Here is a 4,652-nt window from a genome sequence, read left to right as displayed (position 1 = left end):
ATGGACTCTAGAATGTGTAGAAATCCTTACAACAACTCTGATAAAAGGGGCATCGGTGAGTTCATTTCTTAAGGTGAGAGAGAAAGAAAAAAAAAAAAAAAGAAATGCTTTCAGTGGGAGGAAGTTAAAACTAGGAGTGATAGATTTGAATTAAAGAAAGTGCAGGCAAGCATTGAAGATGAAAATAATGGAAACAAAAGCCATGCTTGGCTTGGATGGTTAGGAAGGAGATTTCAAGGTCGGCTGGCTTTTGCAGTCACTACCTGGGGGCTCTTCTAGCACAGTGTTCAACGGCTGCCAGTGCAGAACATGGGTGTTCACCAGTCAGCTTTCCAGGGTGATGTCTACTGAGTGATCACAACGTCCCCACCTCTACTCTCACCTGAATGAAGTTAGCATAGCTGCTTCGCCTTCACCTATGAGAGCTCCCCAGACACAAAAAGGTTAGACAATGAGCCCAACATCACAAGGGAGGCAAAGTGTCTAGGGTGGTTGGTGTGATTGTCCAGTTGGGAGAATGTAGAATCAGCTGGGAGAGGGTCTGCGGCAGACTATCTTGATTGCACTAGCTGAAGTAAGAAGTCTCACCCACTATGGGCGGCTGCAGTCCCTAGCTAGAATCCTGGACTGTATTACTGGAGAAATCTGGGTGAGCATGCGTTTCTTGTTCTCTCTCTCTTCTTTCTGACTGGTGATGTAATTTGACTGGCCACTTCAAGCTCCCCTGCCTTTACCTCCCTGCCATGATGGGCTGTACCTTGCACTGTGAGCCAAAATAAACCCTTCCTTCTGGACAGGACTTTTTAATTACAGCAACTGAAAAGTAACTTAGACGCAAATTCCAGATCACAAAAAATACATTTCTCTCTGCCTACCTTTCCTTTCGCGCCACAGAACCCAGGCAGACTTTGCCGTAGTCACCTCAGAGAATTAGAATCATAAAACATTTGTCATTCTGTGACTGTATTATTCTACTTAACATATACTGGCTTTCCAGGTTCAACCATGTTGGCTGGTCATTTGCAGGCAGAATTTGGCAGGCCAGATGGAGAGTGAGGGAGAGAAAGAAGTAAGGAAGTGAAAGTTTTTCCAAGATCCAGGACCTGTGCCAGATAGTTGACTGTCCTGTGGAAAGTTGAGTCGGTCCATGTAGTGTCCCACTTCCAGTATGTTCGTTCTTCCTTGCCCTCCGAACCCCCATCACCTCCCACTCTTGGCCCTCACTGACACCTCATCAGGTATTGGTGAAGAAACTTTGATATGTCTATTGCCCAAGTGGAAAGGAGATTTGGACACTCACCCTACATCCTCCAGAGTAAGGGAAACAGAAGACAGCCAAAGGGGAAAGCTACGAAAGAACATACAAGTGGTCCAGTGCACTCTGGCACATGCCAAGGATACCCAGAGCCACCGACTAGTAGGAAGGACCCTCCCCAGACACCAGAAGCATCATGGCCCTGCTGTCACCCAGGGCTTGAATTTCTGGATCTAGACTGTGAGACAAGAAGCTCATTTACTCTCAAGATATCAAGCTCGTGAGCATCTCTACTGGAAGCTGTGGGATGCTGACACGTTGGACCATTCCATCACCTCACAAAACAAGGCCAACCCCGTGACTTGGCCAGCTCCTTCGCACCACATCTACTGTGCCTGTCCCCTTCTCTGTCACTTCAGTTGTCTGTTACTCTTCGGCGCTCCTCTCGCCCACCTCTGCTCATCTCTTTTTCAGCTTTCCTATCCTGCCTCTCTTCATCACAGCAGGGATCTCTGGATCCCCTTACTACCACCACCCTGGGGACCTCCATTATGAATGCTGGATTTATACTTTGCCCTGCGCCCTGTGACAGCCGGAACTGCTCATTTGCAGTAAAAGCCAGGAAAAAAAAATAAGCAAACAGCTCCACATCATGTCATTACTGAGTCACAGGCACTTTCACCCTGCCCTCCCCTGAACATCTTCTTTCTCATTCAGGTCATCATCTCTCCTGATACCCAGTAATTTCAGTCATTTTCTACCTGCATTTCTGCTCATCTCCTGAGAATTCGCATTTTCTAAGGCAGGAAGGAAGCCGCTTGGTTCTTCTGAGCCTGGGTGGTGCAGAGGGCCCTATAGTGGGAGATGATGGGGTGGTAGGGACGGGTAGGGCTATGGCAGCTCATTTGCTATGCAACTCCAGCAGAAGAGAGTAAGCCCAAGAGACAGCCTGGGAGAAAAAGACCTAATTACTCCCTTCTTCTGTTTCTCTCTTCTCCACAGCTCTGGTCATTCCTAGCCTGCCCAGGGCAGGGCTCCTGTCACTGAGCCAGCAAAGAGCCCAGTAAGTAAGAATAAGATGCCCTAGGCTCAGGCAGGCTGTGTACAAGTTCAAGGACAGCTTGGGCATCCTGGTGACACCCAGTCTCAAAATTAAAAAGTAAAAAGAACTAACAGGTTATATAGTGCAGTAACAGAATGCTTGCCTACCATGTATAAGGCCTGTGGTTTATCCTCCAGTGTGACAAACAGCAGCAGCAAGAAAAGACCCCTGAGCCTCAATTGTGTTGCTATGTTAGTTGGTTTTCCCTTGCTGTAAAAAGCATCTGAGATAATCAGCTTGTAAAGCTTTGTCTTTAGGCCTTTTACACCTCCAGTGTGGGTGCATCCATAGTGATGCCGGGGAACATGGAGCGGCTTCTTTCATTTGGGATGAAGTTTTCAAGATGCATCCATGTTGTGATCCCCTCACTGCCATGTAGGAAGCCAAAGAGAAGAAACGAAAGGAGCCAGGATCTCCATGCCCCTTCCAAGGGTTCTTCTCAGAACAGCCTAACTTTCTCCAAACCGACCACACTTCTTAAAGGCTCTTTAGCACTAGAAAGCTGTGACCAAGCCTTTTAGCAACCTATGACTCAAATATATATAGTACTCCTGGATACAGACCGAAGGGAGCCTAAATCAGCATTCCCCAAAGACACAGGAGCATCAGTGCTTATTGCTGTGCTATTCACAACAGCAAAAATATAAAACTAGTCTAATGACCCAACAACAGATGAACGGATAAAGAAAACATGATACAACACACACACACACACACACACACACACACACACACACACACACACACACACACTGGAGTTCTAGTCAGCTATAAAGAACTAGAGAAATCTGTGTTAAAGGAAATAAGCCATACTCAAAAGGATAAATGTTGCATGTTTTCTCTTATTTTCAGAATTTTAAAAGGCATGAAAGTAGAAGGGGAAGTATTTTAAAAGAATAAGGTTACCAACAGAAGAGGGAAGACCGGGGTTGATAATAGGGGCTGAACATAATCAAAGTACATTACGTATGTGTGAAATGTCATAATAAACCCACTAGTTTATACAACTAATGTACATTAATTTAAAAACACATTACAATATGGCTTGGGAAGTGGCTTAGTCTGGCTTAGGCCAGAAAAACATGAGGTCCAAGTTGGATCCCCAAAACCCATGTTTAAAAAAAAAAAAAGCTAGTATGGGTGTCCTGAGGAGAGCCTGGAAGCCGGCTCACCCTTGCGCTGCAGTGTCCTGAGCTTCGCCATTTGAGCAGGAATCGCCACTCTTCCTACCAGAATCGTGGTGTTCTGCTTCACCAGCTGCAGTGTTAATTCATCAACTTACACTGTTTACATAGGAAAGGATCAATATGAAAATGAAGATTTGGTGAAGTATGGTTGGCCTGAAGATATTTGGATTCACATGGACAAACTCTCTTTGGCTCATGTATACCTTCGATCACAGAGGGGAGAGAAGATCGACGCCATTCCAAAGGAGGTTCTGATGGGCTGTGCCCACCTTGTGAAGGCCAACAGCGTTCAGGGCTGCAAGATGAACAACGTCAATGTGGTCTACACACCACGGTCTAACCTGAAGAAAACAGCTGACATGGATGTGGGGCAGATAGGCTTTCACAGACAGAAGGATGTAAAGATCGTGACAGTGGAGAAGAAAGTGAATGAAATCTTGAACCAATTAGAAAAGGCCAAATTGGAGAAGTTTCCAGACCTAGCAGCAGAGGAAGAAGGCAGAGACCATGAAGAGAGGAATGAGAAAAAAAGCCCAGATCCAGGAAATGAAAAGGCGAGAGGAAGAAGAAATGAAGAAGAAAGGGGAAATGGATGAACTTAGGAGCTACGCGTCACTAATGAAAGTTGAGAATATGTCCTCATATCAAGATGGTAACGATTCTGATGAGTTCATGTGAACTGAGCAAAGGCCCCAGGGAAGACACGAATGTGCAGACCATTACAGATCTTTGGATTTCATCTATGCTCTGAATTACAGCAGAAGCCAACCAACCAAAACTCTACCTTCATTCTACGTAGACATCATTCATTTTTGGAGTTAAAAATAGTTATTCTTTTTGCTGATGGAAAGAACAGATGTATAAAATAGTTGAACTTGAAGAGAACTTATAACTTTAGGAAGAGGATAATTTTTTTGCAGAACGTACATCAGTACCTCACCGAGGCCGGCTGCCTCTGTCCTTGAGACAGACATTCAAGCAGACCAGCTCTGGAAGGTTTCTGTGGCTGTGGTCTGTCCTGGAGTCACACGTCATGAAATGCGCTTCCTCCTTCTAAAACGTCTCTCTTTCTGTTAAGTAGACTGTTGGTGGTTTACTCAGGCCAGGC

General features: G+C 45.4%; 1 pseudogene; it reads left to right on the top strand.

Annotated features, from left to right (window-relative positions):
- On the top strand, positions 1–4,307 carry LOC127191157 (coiled-coil domain-containing protein 25-like; annotated as a pseudogene).
- Positions 4,308–4,652: the final 345 nt, after the last annotated feature.

Source organism: Acomys russatus, chromosome 6 (assembly GCF_903995435.1).
Source record: "Acomys russatus chromosome 6, mAcoRus1.1, whole genome shotgun sequence".
NCBI classification, from domain to species: Eukaryota; Metazoa; Chordata; class Mammalia; order Rodentia; family Muridae; genus Acomys; species Acomys russatus.
The sequence above is the reverse complement of the archived record's forward strand: the minus strand, read 5'-3'. Positions and strand labels throughout refer to the sequence as shown.